Below are 23,282 nucleotides of genomic sequence, written 5' to 3' on the forward strand. Positions count from 1 at the left end.
TTAAGATATATATTTAATTTTTTCTTTCACTTTTCCCCTGATTATTATGATTCTATACATATATTATAGAAAATTTAGAAATAGAAAAAGTTATAAAGAAGCAAAAAAAAAATCACTGATGATCCTAACATTGTTAATATATTAGAAAGCTTTTATCTTGTTTATGCATTTTTCACCTTTGTGCTGCATTTTAGAAGAGCTGCTCAAGTTATCCATCCATACTACAATTGATTTTCTGCAGTATCAGTTGTGGTCATTATTGCTTCAAAGGACTACTTTAATTCTGATATGGCATTTTGAGTTCTCATTCCAGTGAGAACTCCTTTATCTTAGTCTAGTCATTCTTGAATTTCCTTCCTATTTCATAGAGATCATGTTTTCATATACCTCTGTTAGGATACCAAACAGGACATCAGAAATTTTTTTGGTACTGTAGAATCTTCTTAAAGGCATCAGGTTACTTTTGTCCTGCCTCAGCCTTGGACAGGGAGAGATCTACCCAGCTCAATATAAATAGGGTATGCAGAGGTCCCTAGCACTGTCCACTTGTGTTCTGAGAGCTCTCCCTCTCTGAGCTAAACACTGAGGGCTGGTTATGTGCACAGCCTCTGTCCAATTTCCAGAATTTAGGATTCCTTCGATCAAGCACTCCGTAAGTACCAACATCCCTACTACATTCAGATGCTGTTGTTGGTGCTGAAGGTAGGGCAGTGAACAAACAAGTTTATAGAAAATAAGTAAACCTGTAATCGTATAATATAAATTATAATGTTAAGCTTCTGGTAAGGGAGATCAGAGGTTAGGGAGGCAGTTATTTTACCTCAGGTGCTGGAGGAAGACCTGCATATTGTAAGGTAATATTTGAGCTGACGGAATTGAGGGACTGAGTTCTCTAGTTATCTTGATGAAGAGCATTCTTTGAAGGAGAATCAAAGATGGCCTTTTAAACCATTCTAAGGCTTTTGGCTTCTATTTTGAGTGGGATGGAATGCTGTTCTAGGATTCTAAGCAGAATGCAATCCTAGAAACCAAGTGAATCAAGTGTTTTAAGAAAGGGGGAGTGATCGAGTGTGTCAGGGTCAGTAAGAGGAGGGCTGAGAACTGGCTGTTGGGTGTAGCAGCATGGAGATCATTGGTGACTTTGACAGGAACTATTTCGATGAAATCACAAAGGCGAAAGCAGTTTGGAATGGATTCCAGAAGGAAAGAGAGAATCTGGACAGGAAGTAGACTATAGGCTACTCTTTCGGGTTTTACTCTTAAAAGGAAAAGAAACTGGGGTGGTAGCTAGAGGAGGGTATGGGACCAAGAAATTTATAAAAATTTTAAATGGGAGAAATTATTACAGCACATTTGTTTGTTAGCATGACCCAGTAGAGAATAAAAGTGATGCAAGAGGATAATTGCTAGAGCAATATTTTGTAGTAGGTGAGAGAGGATGAGCTCTGGGGCATGAGTGGCAGGGGCGTGCATGTTCAGTCATGGCTACAGCGGGGAGGCTGGGGTGTGGACACAAAGGAACCTGCACAGTGGGAGCATAGACATCCAATCAGTGTGGCTCAGCTGGACTCTCACTGGCAGTTAGTATATTTGACAAACTAAGGTGCCATCTGCCATTCTTCATATTATGTGCACCAGTGCACTCCATGAAAGGCCAACCCTCTGCCTCTTCCCAGACAGGCATGCACATGCAGTCGCTGTTCCCAGGCCTGTTCTTGTCCTCACCACTTTGTGTTGGTAAAGCAAATACTACATTTATGTCCATTTCACAGTTCAAAAAACCTTGGGTGCAGGCCGGTTTAGCCACTAACATAAGCTCACACACTGATAAATGATAGAGCAGGGAGGTGAACTTAGACATGTTGACTGTTTCTGGGTTCTTCCACACTATTATCAGGTTGGACCCAAGAAACAGGAAAGGGATATTTTACTTCTGAAGACTTTGAGATTCAATGCCCTTCTCCTGCTCTTGTCTACATAAGAGGCCACCACAGGAATGCTTATGTGAATGTATAATCCACTGAGGTGCTCTTTAAATCTGAGGAGAAGCAAGATTTTGTGCTTATTCAATTGCTTCTAACCAGAGGATAATAGAATTTTGAGCTCACAAGGAACCATTCCCAGGATCCTTGGTTTAACCCTATCCTTCTACACCCCACTTTCTTCATCTGCTATGTTGGCATCTCAGGTGTCACCTAACATCTACTTCTAGAACTTGCAACCTTCAACTCAGGAAACACACACACACAAACACACACACACACACACACACACACACACACACACCCTTTGTTCCCTTTTGGAAGAGGCTCTAAGAAAAAAGATATAAGGCTTTAGCCTGAAAACTCTCCTTGCTATTCCAAAGGCTGTCATTGCAATCATTACATGGGGCCACAGGAGGTAGTGCTTTAACATGCCTCTGGCAGCTACCCTATTTATGATGCATTTTCTTCAAAATCTGCTACTTGTATTAGGTGAGCTGTACCTTCCAAGTTGCAAGTGTTTTCTATTATATGTACATTGTGTGTATAAGTCTCCATAAACTATTGTGTCAGGTCATGGCTAATCGGTTTGAACTCCTAATTATAATGAGGTGTTATTAAAAAGGTTTAGAGATACAGATGAATGAAAAGGTGTTTTAAGTACAGAAGTAGGACACATGTAACCAAGGAGCATATTTAGAAGCTACTCAAACATGCCTTAAAAATTAAAGTTTAGGTTAAAAAGCATTTAGAAAAATAATAAAATTTAGAGTTTTTGTGTATATATGTATATATGCACATGCATATATAAATAAAATATTTTTAGAGCCATAACATTGATGCTCCTATGGCTCAGGAGCATACACACTAGGAAAATAGAAATATGTTTCATACTGTTCCCTTACAGAATGTTTTGCAGGGGTTCTCACTTTGATTTGTTGCTCTTTGCAACATCTTGCCTTGAAGGCCCCCTTCCTTTGTGGAAAAGCTCAGGCATGCGTATGAGCAGAATCAGTCATTTCGAAGAGAATGAGACGATGGCTTTACTAACATTTCCATATATGTTGATCATGTGGGGGAAGAGAGGATTAGGCAAAAGCTAGAATTAGTCATATGAATTATGTACTTGTTTGGATACTGGGCCACTCCTGCCCCAATCAGTGCCAGTAAATCCTGCAGACAGCTTCAACACCACCACTCTGTTTCTATCCCACTCACATAAAATTCCATGCCAAGGTACAAACCACAATCCTCCCTTTCTTGGTTTTTCATACAAAAACTATTTTAGAATAAATTTAAATGTCAAACCTTCAAGAACTTTGAACAGAGGAGACTTCAGCTCACTTAGTTCACAACATGGCTAAATTTTTTTTAAAATTCTAATGGAAGCACTAAAATTTTAGAGGTCTATATTTTTCACAGAATTTACATTCCAGAGAGAGACAAAATTGCTATGGTGGAGAACTGGATAAAAGAGGAAACATTGAGAAAAGCATAGATATCAACAGCAGCACTTTCATGCCCAGGAGAGACCCAAAGATCTCGTGTATGAATAACACTGCAATAGCTGCTTTATGCAGTCTGTCAATAAACACAGTCCCCATACCGTTTGAAATATTCAACATTGACCTAAACAGACATAGATAGAAATTGCCAGTCCAGGCAGATATTTTTGAATGTACACATAGAACACATTGCAGGAAGAATTTGGTGCTTTACCCCCAACTGTTTTATGCACACATTTCATATTAAATACACATTCAGTGTTCATAGTCTGAGCAATAGAAAACACATTTTTAATCAGTCCTGGACAGCAGGAAATACTTCCTGTAGGAGTTCTAGGAGGTGTAGTCTTCATTTAACAGATGCTTGTTGATAATAGAAGGCAGGAAGTTACATTACATCTCTAGCTTCAAAGAACTTAAATTGTGGTAGAGTTCTCTAGGGAATCTAGTCATCAGGGAATTTTGGATAGCTATATGAGAAAAGTATAAAATCATAAAGAGGAAAGAGAAAGTCAGAGTTTTGATTTCAAAATTAGCAACTAAAAAATAACATCCAGGCAATAGGGAAAAGAGGTAGAAAGAATTGAATCAACAGTAATACTATGCATTATTGAATCCACTGTTTCCTAAATTATAAAATATGGTCCACTGGACTCTTTTGAGAATCTGATGAAAGTTATGGGCCCAGAAATAACCACCAATCCTTAAACTTTTACACATGATCCTAGCCAAAAGGCCGAGAAGCGATACCCTCAAACTTTTAGACAAAATGTTGGCGATTTGGAATCTGAGTTCACGGGCTTTTATAGTTTAAATCTAATACAGTTACATTTACTGTAATTAATCTATTTATCTACATTTCTGTCTACATTTATCTACATTTATCTACATTTCTGTCTCCTCCACTAGATTATAAGCATTTCTAAGAATTACATTATATTTATGCTTTATTCAAACCCCTCTATGTTCAGCATTGTGTTGTTGTGTAGAATGTTTCTAATGTCTAAAAATGTTGACTGCCTGCTCCCTGTCTCAATGTTTAGTATTAAGTTAGTACAGCATCTTCCAAATTTCAGTCATTTGAGCAACTTCCTCAGAATTTTTGCCAAAGCTGTTTACCACCAGTATTATTATTTATTGCAAGATAATGATTTTTGTTGATAGATGGAGCACTAAATAATATCATATTTCAGAGTGAGCATGTTATTTTCATTCCATTTTCTTTCAGTCCAGCTTATACCAAGGAGAGAGTTCCAGTTTACTCGTGGTGTATTTTTAATAACTCTCTGATATTTGGAGATCTTCCTTTGGAACTAATTTAGAGGCTTCTGTAGGCAGCAGTATCTGGCTAGAAGTGAATAACATTGCTTTGTTTCTTTCATTGTGTTTAGTTTTATGGAAAGTGATACTAATTTTCTATTTATAGAAGTGACAAAAATGTTTTTGTTTTTTTTTAACATATGCTTAAATTAAAAACAAAGCATTGATTCAGAGAAAAGCAGTGCATCAGTTATCTATTGCTATGTAACTACCCCGAAATGTAGTGGCTTAAAAAACAATGACTTATTAGGATTCTCTGAGTTGGCTGGGCTTAGCTGAGCAATTCTTCCTTTTGTGATGTCTGCTTGGGATATTTCCGTGGCTTGAGAACTTGGCTGGGGTTGGAAGGTCTGAGGTGGTGTCATTCATGTCTGACAACTCAGTTGAAGTGGCCAGAACGAGTACAGGTGGCTGAGCCTCTCTCTCTCCACCTGGTCTCTCATCATTCAGTAGTCTGGCCTGGGCTTCTTTTTACATCATGACTGGAGCTCAAGAGAGTGAAAAAGCTGCAAAATCTTTTAAGGCATAGACCTGGAAGTCACAAAGTATTGCTCCTGACACATTTGGTGGTCAAAGCAAGTGATAGGACAAGTCTGGATTCAAGGGGAGGAGAGAGAGACTTCACATCTTTTTGGGAGGTTTAGTGGCACGTGCGATCAGAGGTGGAAGGAATATGGCAATAATTTTGCAAACAATCTACCGCAAATGGTAAGTAAATAAGTAATAAGGCAAGTTGTAACAGATATGGCAAAAATTGTGAGGTTGTTACTGAAATGACTAATATTTAGAAGATGCAGTATCCACCTAATACCTAAATATTCAACTAGACAGTCTATTGGCATTTTTAGCACCTTGTACATTCTAAGCATGGTACTGTGCAGAAAAAGGTTAGAGGAAAAAGATTAAACATGATACAAGCTTGTCCTAGAACTGCTTACTCTAGTAAGAGAGGTGTGTAAATTAATATAATTATAACAAAATAACCATGATGCATGTTACAGTAAAGAGTTTAAAATACAGAGTACTGACATTGTGTGAAAGTTTGCGAGAATGTGATTTTCTGGGTCCATGACTTTTATCAGATTCTTGAGAAAGTGAGCAACCCTAACGGGACCTAAAAAGCACAGAATGAATCAGGAGATACAGTGGCATGGCACACAGGGATGACACTGTAGTGGTGAAGAAAAGGCTTTTAGATGGGAATGAGGGATAATTGAGGTAGAAGGATTGACTTGAGTTGGAGGCCAATTAGATGTGTGGGGGCATGAGATGGGCATTGGGGAAGGAGGAGGATAATAGTAAAAGAAGATAGGAATGTGAGGAATTGGAGAAGGAAGAAGAGGGGGAAGCTAATTCCAGACTGACTAAATTTTCTAGCTGGGAGAATATCTGTTAGAAAATATAGGATATAGGAGGAAGACTGGGTTTTCTGGGAACATCTTTCTGGAATACAATATTTTTTCACATTGTAATTGAGGTGCATGGGTAACAAACCACCAGTAAACAATTGGAAATGGAGATCTGGAACTTACCAGGGAGACCTTGTCTTTTGCCCTTGCCATCTACCTCAAGGTAAAAATATATTTAATTTTTAAGGAAGTTGTATTTTGTAATATTATCCTGATTTTTCAGTTACTCATTTATGAATACACCCCACCCCATGAAGAATGTCTACAATGTTAAGTAAATCAGTCTATGTCAGTGATTCTGACCACCTCTACTTTGATTCATGCTAGGATATTTCTCTGGATTTAAGGTGAAAAAAGATGTTAGTTCATGACATGTGTTGAAATTATAGGATCCCACAAAATAAAACCTTCAGTGATTGGACCATTTCATCATTTTAGAGCTTAGAAAGATTTCAAATATTGGATGGGCAAAAAGAATTTAAATGATTATTTTTTTTAACCTTAGGTAAAATATCATTTCAAAACCACAGCCTTTGAGTGTTAACTAGTGTTACTGTGGGCAGAAGCAGCAAGCAATGTGCCAGACAACCTGCCACAGCTCTAGACTTCATTCTGAGAGAAGAGGTTTGGGAATTACTTTAGACCATTATTTTTCTGCCATTTTTGTTTGTTACTTTGATTCAATTTATAAACTGGGATGTTACTCAAAATACAAAATTTCATCAGGAAAAATTAATTCATCAAACACAGGCACTATATAGGACTCTAAAATCCTAAAAAGTACACATTACAAAAAGCTAGGAAAAATTTGGGCTTGGTACCATGAAGCTGCCGTCTTTCTTTATCCCATTGTTTGTGACCATGACTATTTTAGTCATGATATAAACCCATGGAATCAAATCACTGACATGTTTATGATTCTCTAGTCATATCTTGTACTTATTAATACAATAAAAGTGGCAAGGACACTTTAAACATGTAGTGCCTCCTATCAAGAGAAGATTAAAACCTTCTGGTAAAGTCCCCAGAACACTGGCAGTAAGCTTTGTCCTAAGTCTGTACCATAGCACAGACTCTTAAAGTGGGGATCTGAACTATTTACCCCAAACTTAATATTATGGAGGAATAGATAACAGTGTTCAGATCCCTTGTATTGGTGACAGAGAATACTACTCTCACTACTACTACTATTACTACTACTACTACTACTACTACTACTACTACTGCATAACAACAACAACAACAACAACAACAATAATAATACAATAATACAAACCATGACAATTACCTGATACTATGTTCTTGGGATTGTTCCAAGTACCTTGCGTACACTAACCAATTTAACCCTCATAACAGCAATGGATACTATCGCTCCTCTCCTATTACAGATGAGGAAATTGAGGCCCAGGGAAGTCACACATCTGCAAAGTGGAGGAGCTAAAAGAGGAGTTGGTGCTGACAGGTGAACAATACTGATAGTAAAAGTGAGGAATATGATTTTTCTGTAAGGTGAGAAAAGTTACTTGGGAAAAAGCTGCTCCGTCTTTGAAGCCAGTGCTAACCCTGAGGAGAGGGAGCAGTGTTGACTTCCCAATCCCAGGCCTTTGCGGCTGCCCGGGCTCTGCCCCATCACCATGAGGAGCGGCCGAGGATCAGGTGTGAGGCTGTTTGGGGCTGCTGCTGAGATTCTTCTCACCAACAGCCATGCATCCCAGAATCATAAAATATTTGAGCTGGAAGTATGGCTGGGGATGCCCGAAACTCCCCCACTTTACAGAGAGGGTCCTGAAGCACCACATAGACTGAATGTTGGGTTACAGGGACACCTTTTCTTTGGTCCTAGGAAAGCAGACTTTTTCAGGGGGGCAATTAACGAAGCAGGAATTTGGAGCTTAGTTTGTGTCTTTCTTTACCTCCTATCGCTGACAGACAGGAATGACAAGGATAAAGGTTAGGATGAAAGGGAGGATATTCTACCAGATTTTATGGAGAAATGTGAGCAGGAAGGAGACTTTCATGCGGGATTTATTTATAGCTCTGTAGGGTATATGGATTTGTGTTTATGGGTACAAGCATTCAGGAATCATAAAGTTTAAATTCCTTTAATGTTCTTAGTGGGTGCCTGGGAGGTGTTCATTATTTTGGTTTTCATATTGATGCTATTAAGAAAAGTCAGAAAATTCAGAAATCTCATTTCTCACAGAAATTCCTGCTGGTCCCTCTTCATGAGCGCTGCTAACCTGGGCATTCTTTGGTGCTCAATATTTTGGACCATTACCTGGATCCTTTGATGTAGGCTGAAGTTCCACTGGCCATGTCAGAGAGGAGGCACCTTCCACTGCTGCTGGGTTTTACCCCAGCCCTCTTGTTACTGCGCCCAGGAAATCATTCCTTTTTCTATTTCCTAATTATGCCTCTGGGTACTTTATGGTAAGGGAGACGTTTTCCTCTTGACAGGCAGTATTATAGTATAGAACTGTCCTTGTCACCCTTTATCACTTTTAATAACTATGAAATCTCTTACAAGATATCTAGAGTGTTATAAACATACATTGATGGCACTATTTTATTAGTCTTAAAACAGTCAAGATCACAGACAATGTGCCAGAGCAGGAAGACAGTGAACATAATATTATAAATACATGTGTTGCATGAAAATCATCCTCTTTGATGTGGGGACATTAGTTGGCAATGAGAAGTGATGAAATGTAGTAATAATTTTACTTTGGAATGTCTCCATGTATATGCCAAATGCTTGTTATATTTAATCTGATCGATATCTTAGCATGTCAGAGGTTTAAACATTTGTCATAGTTAACTCATGACAATGGAAAATGAATGAAAGGATAAAAATAGAGCAAAAATACAGTTTGGATAGTGAAAAGTTAGCATATGATAAATAATTTTAATTTAGGAAATCTAAGCAAAATATGTAAGAACAATGTACCTTATATTTTGTCATTCTGAACTTTTAAACATTGGAGACCATTTAGGTAGGTAGTTGAAATACTAGGACTGAATCCCATTTCTTTGCCTCTTGATCTCTCATTCATCCTCATCGGGTACATTTTAACAATGAAATGTCTAAAAGGTATGTATTGGTTTTGCGATTCAGTGCTCAAAAGTGTCCCCAAAGCATTGGTTTAGATCTGCTAGTGTATGGGCTGATGATTTGTGTGTAATAGACCTCAGAGCTCCCAGCATCTGGGGAGAGAGAAAAGCACCAAAACCAATATCACCATTAACAGCAGTAGCACCAAAAATAATGACAATAGCATTAATTGGTGTACATATATATTAATGTTACCCTTTGAATACCCTGTTTAGACAGGTATTATGACAGTAGTATAAGGGGTCAAGAGTTCATGCAGTGAGGTTAGACTTTGGGTAAGTTAATTAACTCCTCTCAGAAGTACAGTTTCTTCATCTGTAAAGGAGGAAGTATTATTATTACTTATAATATTACTGTTAGTATTGCCTTGAATTTTTTTCTGATGATTAAATGAATAGTGCATGTAAAGCACTTAGTACAATGCCTATTTTATGATTGCTAGTTATTATCATCATTGTTGCCCCCATTTTTCAGATGAAGAAGTACTGGCTCAGAGATTCAGAAAGCTGGGAAATGAAAGGCAGGAAGCGAACAAGGAGGCATTTGACTCTCAAGAGTCCTGCTGGCCATCAACAGCCCACTACCACGTTGCATTAGGGAATATTGCTTTATGGGAAAGGAGGGTGTGGGAGTGAGGTTTAGCCTTTGGCCAGGAATCTGACTTTGAGAAGAGATGACAGGGACTGGGGAAAAGCAGTTATGCATAGTCGGGGCCTCAGGGGCCTCAGACACTGCCTCTAATTGACACTCTTGTCCCTGCTGTATTCTACCTTCTCCCAATGGCTTGCTCTTTCTTTGTCATGATTGCCCACTGTAGAAAAATGTTTAATTAGGTCATTCACAGGCCCACTTTCTCTGAATTTGCTTAATCCCCTGATTAACTGAAAGAAGGGAAGGGATAACCTATCAATCAGATATTGTTTACTCTACCCTACTTCCTGCCGCCCTGTTAGGTTATTTAGACCTGGATGCTTGCTTTGTCTGCACAGCTCTAGTCAATTTGCACAGCATTATTTGTAGCATCTTGAAGGAAAGGCAAAATAAGAGCTATTCTTGAATAAGAGTCATCACATAACACTCATAAGCAGTTACTCTGGTCTTATGCCTATTCAGTTCCTTTTTTGCTAAAGAATAAGCATTTGTATTGTACACTCTCCATCCCCTCCCAAAATTTGGGAGGAGAGATGCTGTTTGAAGTTGAAGATTTCTTTATGTGACATTGGATAAATCTTGATTTTGCACTCTTGTCTTTTTAAGTGGTTTTAGAAAAATTTTTCTGTGGTATAGTCTGCTGTAGGGATTGGTGAAATTGGTATTTAATCACTTTTCCCTCTGTGGTTTCATTTCCAGGATTCTCCCTTGCATTAGATTTAGTTGTTTGCATGTTTGTTTTCCTCTGTTGGAGCACAGGCTTCTTGCAGGCAAGGCCAAGGCTTCCTTCTCTTTGCTTTTACCATACCTCATACAGAGCACTGCTCAGTAAGCATCAGAGCAGGTAGAGCTAGTGAATCACTGTGTACTAATTTGGGCCAAACCTTTTTGCTGGCCATTAACCTGAAAAATTAGTGAAAAGGAGAAGGGAGCTCATAGTCTTGACTCCAGGAGACAGAAATAATTTTAGCAAGTCGGGCACCTTTGGCAGTCACTAATTGACACCAGCATAGGGTGAGAAAAAAAAAAAAAAGGAAGAGAGAAGAAAGATTCAGAAGAAAGGACCTGAAGATAAAAAAACAGGCTAGGATGGGGAACATATTTTATATCACCAGTTACTTTTCCCAGTTCCCAATCCCTGTCTTGGGCCAATGTGCTCTACCATTACCCTAGCTATAAACATTTTTATTTATTTATTTATTTTAAAGCTTAATCAAAAGAATGGATTTCATTGGGCTCCCAAATCAGAAAGAGAAGGACACTGAAACTATTTAGGCAGTGAAAAGTATGCCCTTTTTCTGCTTTTTAGCCAAAGCAAGAGTTGTGGCATTAGTAGGTAGGTGAAGATGGTGTATCTGAATATGTGATCTCCTGGGCCCAGAACAACTGATAGTGATGATTGGGAGAGGAAATGCAGGAGGTGGGATTAACTGTTATTAAGGGTAATTGTCAGCAGGTCAGACCTCAGTGTGGGGTAATGATACATATTTTGTCCAGAGTTGGGCTGGCATAGACTTACTATATAGGTAAATGTAAATCTCCCAGTGATTTCAACAGTCAGGCTCTTGTGTGTACACTGCTTTGAAAGCAAAGTTTTCCATTTTCTGTTTTCATAAACCTTTTTTTATTCTTTCATTCTCCTCTGATGTCTTTCTGGACTAATAGAAAAATAAAAAAAGAGGACAGGAAGTAAGGGAATACTTAGTTGTAAAAAGGGTAAGCAGTTTCCTAAAGGCAAGCACTATAATGTTAGCCTTAGGTACTTTCACTTTGGAAAGAAAAATGTCCTTAGATCTACTTTTGCTATCCATGATACTTTTAGCAGTACTTTTATTTAAATTTAATTGTTTTTCCCAATCGTCATGACTTTAATAAAGAGGCTGCATTGGGTCTCCTTAACCTTACTGTAAACAAAATAACTATTTCAGAGAGTTCTGCGGAATTTGTGTAGACTGGTTCAGGGCTATGTGTTTTCTTTCTAGAGATACCTCTGAAGAGAAAAGAATGCATAGGAAGAGAGAAGGAAAAATAATGGGCAATGAGTAAAGATAAGCGGAAACATTTTTAAAGACGTGAAACACTGATTGCAATGGATAAATTTGATTTTTGTTGTAATGGAGAGTACAAGAGTTTCTTATTCCCAAAGATGAGTACAATCAGTTGGCTTGTTCTGCATGCATATGGTGACAGAGTCAGCTCGAGTCCACTGCCAACATTTGAGTCGGTTTCATTCCTGAACCATGGGGACGATGAGCAATGCAGCATTCCCCTCCCGTTCCCAGTGTGCTCCATCTGTGACACTTTCTTTCATTTAATTTCCAATTTGTTTAAAATAGTTTACTCTAAAGTAGGATAGTACTATGTTGCCAATGACAGGCTCTGCAGCTCTATCATCACAGAAATGCTGTCAGCATAGTATTAGAGAATAAAAAGCTAACAGGTGGAAGTCAGATAAAGCCAGCAGCATGCACAGATGGCAGTGCAAAAACCTTAACGTTATTCTACTTTGGGCATGCTTTGAATTTCCATACTCTTGCTAATGTGGCACAAAGCTACTATACTCAAGGCTGTTTTTAACCATACTTGTGGAAGAGGCAACCCTAGAATTTCATTTTAGTGATTTGGTTTCAGCATTTTATTTTAAATCTTCCCAAGAAATCTGTTACCCACTTTGCTAAAGAGTAACAAAATAGATACTAAAGATCAGTGAACTGGTCCAAAGATTCAGTTTGGTTCATGGTTATTGCTTCCCCTTATAGTATTTCAACACAGGTTATAAGGATGATTAAAGCATGGTTCCTGACCTCACCAAGCTCATTGGTTTGCTAAGAGAGACAAAGGTAAAGGAAACATGGGCTCAGGTTGAAACACTGCCTATACTTCATAATATTTTTGGAAGAAACGAATGAAGTGCTAGATTTCTTGGATAGTACTAACAATCTATTTTGGAAAGAAAGATGGAGATGGAAAGCCAAATAGGTAAGTGGGAGGGAGGGGAAAATTTGATGAGGATGCTCTGTTAGAATTATAGGAGAGTGAAGGAAAATTGTTTTTCATTTTTTTATATTGAAAAAATTTGAACTTATAGAGAAATTAGAAAAATAGTACAATGAGTACCCATATCCACTTTACATTGATAGATTTACTAGTTGTTAATATTTCTTCACATTCATTTGCACTATCTCTGTGTGTATTATTTTGAACTATAAAAGTAAGTGGCATATCTCATGGCATTTCAGCCCTCAGTTGTGTAATAGGCCTGATCACACCCTTAAAGAACTCCATGGCATTCTCTAATATACAATCCATATTTAAATTTCCCTAGTTATCCCAAATATGTCTTTTATAGAATTTTTTTCCTCCCCAACTCATGATTTGATCATGGTTTACACATTGCATTTAGTTGTTGTGTCTCTTTGACTTTATATTTTTTTCTTTGTTTCATGACACTGAATCTTTGAAGAGTTTAGACTGGTTATATTGATGAATATCTCATCTGTTGGATTTATCTAATAATATCTTCATGAATATATTTAGGTTAAACATTTTTGAGAAAAATTCCACAGATAGATATTGTTGCAATGTAACGGCTCTAAATCTAGTGTTCATAGACTTTGTGGGTTTATGTGTGTGTAGCTATCTGGGTTCTACTGAGGGGAGGGATTTAGTGTTTATCAAATGTTCAAAGATTCCATGAGTTAGGAATTGGGGTAGGGGAATAAGTCATCATTAGCAAGAGGTTAATAGGTATTCAGTCTACACTTAAATCTTGTTAATCCACTAGATGCATTTTTAAACATGGTATTTTTACTTGTCGGTTTTTTAAAAAGTAATGCTATTCATGGTAAAACATTCAAATAATACAAAAATATTACAGAGTGAAAAGTGTTCTTTTGATTCCAGTTCTCCAGGTGGTCCTCTGTTCTTCTTGGCAGAATTAACCTGCATTCCCAGTTTCTTGAGTAGTAGACCCCCTTATCCACGGTTTTACTTTCTGCAGTTTTAGTTACCCATGGTTAACCAAAGTCCGAATATATTAAATGGAAAATTCCAGAAATAATTGATAAGTTTTAAATTGTGAGCAGTTCTGAGTAGTGTGATAAAATCTCTCGAGTCCTGCTTCATCCTGCCTTAGACATGAATCATCTCTTTTTCCAGCATATCCACCCTGTATACATCACCCACTCATTAGTCACTTAGTGGCTGTCTGGGTTATCAGATTTACTGTTGTGATATCACAGTGCTTGTGTCCACTTTAACTCTTATTTTGTTTAATAATGGCCACAAATTACGAATGTAGTGTTGCTGGCAATTAGGATATTCCAAAGAGAAGCTGTAAACTTTATCATTATGTATGTATTGGAAAAAACATAGTGTATATAGGGTCTGGTGCTACCTGTGGTTTCAGGCATGCACTGGAGATGTATGGCCTGAGGGTAAGGAATGTATGCCCTGAGGATAAGGAGGGACTAACTACTGTATAGTCAATGTACAGGTAAGTATATAGGTGGATAAGTGTACTTTTATTTAATTATTTTACACAAGTGGGAGAATTTTACAGAGGAGGTATGCCAAATATGAATTTGACTTAAATTATTAAATTAACTGCAAATATCTGAAGTGAAAAAATCCACTGCTTATATGTGGAAAAACAAAAATATTAAAAAAACCGAAACAAAACGAAGAAACCAAAGGAGGAGAGGATCAATGATGATGATCCCACAAGCCATTCCACTTAACCAGTGCAGTGTGGTGAGTAGGAGACAGACACACAAGCCCCTGTTCCTTCAGCTGGACTCACTCTCAGCGTGTGCATAGCCCTGAGTCAAGGGTGAGACTAGATTTATTTTTATTTTACTGTGGTAAGAACATTTAACATGAGATCTACCCTCCTAGAGTTTAAGTGTGCAGTGCAGTATTGTTAACTGTAGGCGCAGTGTTGATCAGCAGGTCTCTAGAACTTACCCATTTTGTGTTACTGAAACGTTGTACCTGGCGATTAGCAGCTCTTTCTCCCCCATCCCCTAACCCCCAACCACCCTCTGTCCCTGGCAACCGCCATTCTATTCTTTGGTTCTATGAATTTAACTATTTTAGATACCTCATATAGGTGGACTCATGCAGCATTTGTCCCCCTGTTACTGGCTTATTTCACTAGTATAATGCCCTCAAAATTTATCCACGCTGTCACATATTATAGGATTTCCTTCTCGTTTACTGTTGAAGAGAGGCTGGCTTTTAAAGACTGGATTTATCCCACAACCTGGCCCCTCAGTGGAAGCCAGTTTCATCTGATGCACAACTGAAGAACTAGAAACACCTTTCAATTTCAAAGCTACGCCAGCTTTGTGCAGGATTTACTTGAGGAAAGGTTCGTGGGCCTCCAAACTGGCATTGCTCTCGGGAGATCTTCTAGGGACATTTGAATTGTGTGCAATTCCAGCCTTACACACTGATTTGAGAACCCTGTGTAAGGTGTGCTCCACTGCTCCTTGTTCAGTTATGTGCTTTAAAAAAAGTTAACAGGATATCTTGGTTGTTCTACATCAGCCCATAGAGAACTACTTTATTCTTTATTTTTATTTTTTGTCATACAGATCATTTTTTTAAAAATTAGATTTATTGGGGTAACATTGGTTAATACAATTATATAACTTTCAGGTTTACATTATAATTTGACATCTACTTTATTCTTTTAAAGAGTTACATAGTATTCCATTGCATAAGTGTACCAGAATTTGTTCAAAACCAGTCCTGTATAGATGGATATTTAGATTGTCTTCAGACTTTTGTTGCTACTATTATAATGCTACAAGGAATGACATATCTTTTTATAATAGTGCATTTTGGGGATTTTGAATGACCAAGTGACCATAGGAGAACAATTAGAATACTTTTGCTATATTTTTTGGAAAATATGGGCTTTGTTTTCTTTTCTGATTCGTTTGTATTGAAACTATTTTGATTCTAATTCCTATGATTTCAACTTTTCAAAATTGAGTTAAAAATATCAAGTACCCTTTAAAAATCCTAATTAGCATAGTTTTTAAATCCATTTAATGGCATTAGGATCCTAAAAGACAATTTACCAAATATCTCTAGTAGTTAGTAGTTATTCAACAAATATTTCTTGAGTGACTCTTGTGTACTAGGTATATAATATCAAGGATTTTAGTAGATTTTATGCCTCCTGGCATCATGGACATTCTACTGAAATTTAAGACTAAGAACTATTTATTAGGTAATTGCTCATTTATTCTAGTAAATTTATAATAAGATTGTATATCAGGGAGGTGGAAAGGAGGCAGGCAATGCATTCGTATTAAAAATTATGTTTTAATCTATTTCTTAAGAAGCAGTGATAGAAACTGGTTTCTTTCCTTTCCTTCCCTCCCTCCCTCCCTTTCTCTTTCTCTCTCTCATTAAATGACTATACTGAATGTTATGGATTTTTTGGAGTCTGCCTGAATGTAAAATGGTTTTAGAAGCTTTGACTGTCGTAGATTCCAGGATGAAGTTTTTAAAATATACAACATTATAAACTATTTTCTATTACAGAGGTATTAACTAATTCCTAATTAAGATTATAATCCTAAAACATATAAATGGATCCCAGATAGTATGTAAAAGTAATTGATATGCTTTCCCTAATTTTATAGAGCAGAAAATTATTATAATCTTTATCTAGTTAACATCTATATATTAAAATTATTTTTTTAAGTTTTGAATGGATTAAACATCATATGATATAGAATTTAAAAATAGTACAAAAAGCATCTAATTCATTGCACAAAGCCAACCAATATAGCCAATTTCTTTTGAGATGTTCAGTGCAGACACAGGCAATTATATGTTTACATTTCCTCCCTCCCTTTTCTGTTTCCTTCTCTCCCTCCAGTTTTAATAATTGGCGTAGATCAATCCTTCCTCATTCTCCATTTTACTTTCCCTAGATACTTTTTCTTTTCTCTTATAGCTTATTTAGTTTTATACAGGAGCTTTAAAAAATCAACTTGCTTAGTTTGAACAAAAAATTATACTAATAACTTTGGGAGCAGGATGTCCAATATTTATAAATTAACTTTGGAAAAGTTGACATCTTAAGATGCTGAGTCTTTTAAACCAAAGACATATAAATATTCCTTTCTATTTGTTTTATTTTGAGTAATTTTTGTCTTTTTGTTTAGTAGAGTAATTCCTTCTATTATATCTTCTGGTTATTGTTTGTATATATGAAGACTATTGATTTTTCCATATTATATATATTTTTACTATACTAGATTCTTTCATTGTTTGTAATAGTTATTCAGCTGATTCTCTTGAGTTCTCCAACTAAACAATCATTTTATCTGCACGTAGCTCCTGAACAATATTAAATTATGGTGACGTTAAGTTGTATGGCTAAGTTAACTTATTTATGTGCACAGTTTTGAACAAAGTCTCTCTGGATGCTTAACTGAAAGCAATATAGGCTGTTAAATATAAACACACACAAAACATCCTGACCTACAGTCACCATAAAAACAAACACAACCAACCCATGAAAAGTGCCTCATATGCAATTGCTTGTGAATCAGATGTCGCAATTTAGTGAAAACAAAACAACAAACTGAAATATTTAGATACTGAGGTTAAGATTTCTATCACTGTCATGAATAACCTTCAATTTCAAATTTTTTGTGTTCCTTAAAACTCATTGTTCTTATTTATTAATCTTATAATAAATACATGAACAAATTTGAACTGATAAAATATTCTCATAAAATATTGCTTTTATTACCTGTTTTCCCGTTGTATATCCACATAAAATTTTATTTGAAAATGGATGTTAGACAATAAGAAAAATTGAAAACACTGGATTTACTCCTCTTGCCTCTCACTTTCTGGCATAGAACATGCCATTGTAGACCCAGTGTCAGTAGGTCAATGGCCAACAGTCCCTGTCTTTGTGCTGGAAACGTCTCTAGAGAGGGAATCTTAGACTCCTATAAGTGAAATTATTAACAATACTAATTGTTTGATTACCTGCAACATATGGATTGTTCAGATAAGGCCTGGTGGGAACCTGACCCACCCAGGCATAACTTTCATCTGAATACGAAGGAAATGATTCATTGACACTCAACCCCGAAGACCTTGCCTGGAAAACAAAGCTCAGTATTGCATAATCAAGTATTTGAAAACAGAGGGTTTAAGAAAACAGTTTGGAAATCAATTCTCATCACTTTCTCTCATTAGGTTACCTATTGTTTGTTTTTCTTAATAGTAGTAACTGCCAATGTATTTTGTTTTGCAGTTTATTAAGTGTATGTGAGGTAATCTTTGTGAGGTGGTGAGTTGGTGTAATCACTCATTTTACCACTGAAGAAAATGAGGCTCTCAGAGGTTCAGTGACGTGCCCAGGGTTGCATAGGCAGAAAGTGACAGAGCCAGGAATGACTAAATTTAGGTCTGCCTAGGAAATGGGAGGGCATGCATTGTATCACTTCATTTTTTAGAAACTCTGTTTTCTGATCTGTAGAATGAGCATAATCGTCATTTTGCTCTATTGTTATAAATAATGTAAGTAAAATGTCTAGGTCAGTATTTAACATGTGTGAGGTTCAATACATATTTAATTTATTTGTTTTAGCTATTTTCTTTCAGTGCCATGTTTATAGTTTTATAGCTGTACCTTAATTGCTACTTTAAAATTTCCACTGCCTAATTTCTTATATACAATGATAGTAAATTAGGGTATTACTATATTGAATCCTCAGTGTAATACTTTTCCTGGGGCTAACTTACAGGAAGTTTCTTTGATATTTTACTTACTCATTCCTTCCCCCCACTTTTGGGCAAAGGCCAAGAGTATTTTGAGGAGATTAAGATGAACCTAGAATTTATTGAACCATACTGTTAAAAGAGCCAGAGTGAAGTTTTAATACATATATAAGGTGACATATCTAAAGAGGCCAAAAGTAGTGGGTGTAAGCAAAATCATAAAATCCATTTATCTGCCAACACATTTATGTAAGAGATTACATTATTGGTAAGGAATTTCCTGCCGTATGTCATTTTTTTCTATGGAACTTTTCAATAGCTTGTAATGGGCTGTTGTGCTTCCTCTTTAGGCCTGGCCATTATCAGTTCCACTCAAATATTCCTTCCTACTCAAGATGGAGTGTTTTGTGACACTTATGAATTTGTACATCTATTTTTTAATGATTACAATGTTGATTTAGATCCTAGGAGACTTAACATTTCTGATTCCCACACACAGGACTGTTGTAAGAATTTACTCTTCGAACATACATTAATTATTTGAACCTCCAGGAAAAAGAGTGCCATAAAATCAAAAGCCACATATGAATTTTATAAGAAATAATTTCCTAGTAAAATAAGACACAAAAGTAACAACTGAAGGACTTTTCTAGGTAGGTGAGGAAACATATTTCACTGTTTCTAATTACGTAGACAAGACAAGTAAAAGGCAGAGCATCGTGAAAAGAATATTTGATGTGTAGCAGAAAACCTGAGGTTGAGTCTGGGCTCCACGACCTACTACGTGAGCATGGGCAAGACACCTGGGGCTGCTGAGTTTCATTTTCTTCAGCTGTAAAAATGGGCACCATATCATTGCTCTTAATCTCTGTTTTTATTTTATTAAGACAAATGTAACTCCCCAGAAAATTCTTGTTTACAGATGTGGTATAAAACTTTACTCATGCAGCCTTATTTTAATGTGGTTAGATATGCAAATTAAATCTTTAGGAATTTCAATGCTTGTACAAGTAATTGGTAAATAGAAAGTAATATAAAAGAAATATGTAGATTTAATATTTTCTAATATTGAATAGAGAAACATGGTTTTGTGTTTTATTAAAAAAATAGATTCAGCCATAGCTGATTCAATGAATTATTAGCATTCTAAATATAGACCAACTTTAGTCTTCTTTTTTAAAATAAATTTTACATCAAATAATCTGCCAGGAGAGAGAAAAAAATTAATATTTTCTAAGTGACTTTTGCATCAATTGCATAAAACTGTCGCTTGTATCATATGAGATATTTTGATTCACCTAAAATTTCTGGTGTATTATACAAGCCTAAAGATTAAAACATTTTCAATGACTTTTCTCTTCGACTATAAAAAAATTAATTTCAAGAAAATCAAGAGTAGGTAAATACAGGTACTCTATTGGAAAACTTGATTGCGCTAATGAGTAAAAGTAGAAAGTGAACTAGGGATGTATACCTTTGGAAAAGAGATGGCAAAATTATCACTATCTGCAGGTGAATGATTGTCTGGCAAAACTAGAAAATCAATTGCAATCCTTTTAGAAACAATAAGAGAATTTAGTAAGAAGACAGGTTAAAAGTAAGTACACAAAACTCCATAGCTTTTTTATTTACTAAAACAATCACAAAATGATTAGGAATATTCATAATATGAAATATGAAGGGCCTTTATGAAGAAAATCATTGAACTATACTGAAGGACATAAAATAAGTTTTAAAAAAATGGAAAAATAACTTTCTTACTTGGAAAGTATTTAGTGCTATAAAGTTGTCATTCTCTTTATTCAACATCAGTCCTATTAAAAAACCCATGGATTTTTTTTTTTTAATTCATCAAATTAATTCTGTATTTCATTGAAGGATGATTGTGTAAAAAGAACTGGTGAATTCTTGAAAAAAGGTAGTAGTTGTATGTAGAATGATTTTCTCTATCAGATATTCATTCAACAAATATTTTTAAGGCTCTGTTTGGTGCTTGGAAGTATTCTATGCACTGGAGATACGAAAGTGAATAAAACAGACCCAAGTTTCTGTTCTCATGGGATCTAGTTTAGAGACATAGACAATATGCAAATAAGTAAGTAAAATATATAGGATGTCAGATGGGGATATGTATTAAGGAGAAGAATAAAGGAACTAGGTAGTGGCAATGTGCAGGGCATCAGTGCAGGTTGACAGACAATGCAGTTATAAATAGGCTGCTCAGGAAAGATCTCACAGATAAGGTGGTATATGAGTGAAGACCTGGAGGAGGTGAGTCATGAGGTTATCTGGATATTAAAAGCTACAGTAATTAAAACAGTGTGGTCTTAGCTCCAAAGAGCCACAGAAAAATGGAACAATATAGTGAGTTCAGAGATTGGCCCAAATATATATGAAGATTCAGCATATGATAAAGTGGCCCAAAAGACGGACTGTTTATAAATAGTGCTAGAACAACTTGCTAGCCATTTGGAAAAAATGTTGGGATCCTTCCTTATATAGACAAAAGTTACAAATGGATAAAAGATTTTAATGTTAAAAAAAATATTAAACTGCTAGGTGAATATTTAAGTAAATACCATTATACTCATACTCTGACTAGAGCAGGCCTGTTAAAGCATGATAACAAATCTAGAAAACACAAATGAAACCGTCCCCAAATTTGACCATAAAATAATTTATCAAAATCACCTCCCACAAAACAATTTTTTAAAAAAAAACACATTTTACAGAAACACTATATTTTCTTATTCTAATTTTTACTCTTTCTGAAGTTAGTGCATACATTTAATGTGGTGATGTCTCTTTCCTTTTGCCCTTAAGAGCTGTTGAATTGATAGTACACATTCTAATAAGCTGCTTGTTAGAAACCAGAAATAAGGTCATATATAGAGTTGTAGAAAGCAAAACAATTTCTCATATATTCCAATAACAAAAGTAAAAAGAATATGGACACAATTCACAATGAAAGAAGTACAATAGCCAACAAAAGTGAAAAGATGTTTAACCTCTTGGGTAATCAAAGAAAGATAAGCCAAAACATTACTGAGATGCAATTTTTAGAGGCAAGGAGGATATGGCATTCTCATTTACTACTAATGGGAGTATAAATTTGTAAAGCCTTTTATCAAAACTAAATATGTTTATGCCTTTTAAATTTTTTCGGATTTTTTTCTACAGGTAATCAGACTACTGATCAAAGATGATGTATGAGAATGCTTATCTCAGCATTGTTTGCAATAGTAAAAAACTGGAAATAGTAAAAAACTTGATGTTCATTAATAGGGGAATGGTTAAATAAGCTACAGTATATACTGACTATGGAATACTATGTGGTTATTAATTATTTATATAGAAAGATGTCTACAGTAAATTGTAATTAAAAAAAGGCATTTTGGAAGACAGCGTGACAGTTTCTTACAAAGCCAGACATAGTCTTACTATATGATCAAGCAGTTGCACTTCTAAGGATTTACCCAAAGGAAATGAAAACTTATGTCCACACAAAAACCTACACCTTAGCATCTTCATTTATAATTGCCAAAAATTGAAAGCAACCAATCCTTCATTGGTGCCTGGATAAGTAAACTGTGGTACTTCCAGACAGTGGAATATTATTCAGCAATAAAAAGAAATGCGATATTTCATCAGGAAAAGACAGAAAAGACATGGAAGAACCTTAAATACATATTGCTAAGTGAGATATAGTCTGAAAGCCTACATAATATATAATTCCAACTATATGACATTCTGGAAAAGGCAAAACCGTAGAGACAGTAACAAGATCAGTGATTGCCAGGGTCTGGGAGGAAGTGAGGGAGGGGTGACTAGGGTGGAGTACAGGGGACTTTTAGGACAGTGAAACTGTTTTGTGTGGTACTCTAATGGTGGATACATGACATACATTTGGTGAAACCTATAGAAGAGAGAATCCTAATGTGAACTTTAGTTAAGAATAATATATCAATATTGGCTCATCAGTTATAACCAATGTACCACACCAATGCAAGATCCCTTAATTATAGGGGGAATGGGTGGGTAGGGGGAGGAATTAATGTATATGAACTCTGTGCTTTCTAGTCAATGTTTCTGTAAACCTACAAGTGCTCTAAGAAATAAAGTCTATTAGTTTAAAAAACCCCAGACTACAAAGAACATGTGTGTATGATTCTCTTTTTGCAGTGTGTGTGTTTGTACATGAGTGTGTCTGAGTCGGGGGACATGTGTAGAAATAAATTCAGAGGGATTATATGAAAATGTTAATTATGGTATCTTCCAGTGGTAGGACTATGAGTGATTTTTGCCTTTTAATTGGTGTCTTTCTGCACTATCTAAATATTTTACAGTTGTTTTTATAATTATTTTTGTTTCAAAGAAATAAGATAACAGTGACAACTACAAAGAAAACCAATAACAAAAATAGAATAAATAAAGTAAGATAAAAAATAATCCATAATCCCACCATCTAAAGATAAGCACTGTTAATTTTTTGGTGTACATGCCGTCAGACTAGTTGTGGTAAAATATGTATTGTAATGTG

At 35.9% G+C, this 23,282-nt stretch overlaps 1 long non-coding RNA gene across 2 annotated transcripts in view; it reads left to right on the forward strand.

The window, feature by feature from the left end:
- Positions 1-4,876: 4,876 nt before the first annotated feature.
- The window catches only part of LOC111744732, a 98,165-nt gene continuing 79,759 nt past the window's right edge, over positions 4,877-23,282 (forward strand). Inside the window, exon 1 of one of the 2 annotated variants that reach the window (XR_002782298.1) lies at positions 4,877-5,515. This is a non-coding gene — a long non-coding RNA (uncharacterized LOC111744732). Of the gene's footprint in view, positions 5,516-14,188; positions 14,475-23,282 lie in introns of those variants that run through there. The other variant, XR_002782297.1, reaches the window with a different exon arrangement.

This window comes from Pteropus vampyrus, unplaced genomic scaffold (assembly GCF_000151845.1).
Source record: "Pteropus vampyrus isolate Shadow unplaced genomic scaffold, Pvam_2.0 Scaffold140, whole genome shotgun sequence".
NCBI classification, from domain to species: domain Eukaryota; kingdom Metazoa; phylum Chordata; class Mammalia; order Chiroptera; family Pteropodidae; genus Pteropus; species Pteropus vampyrus.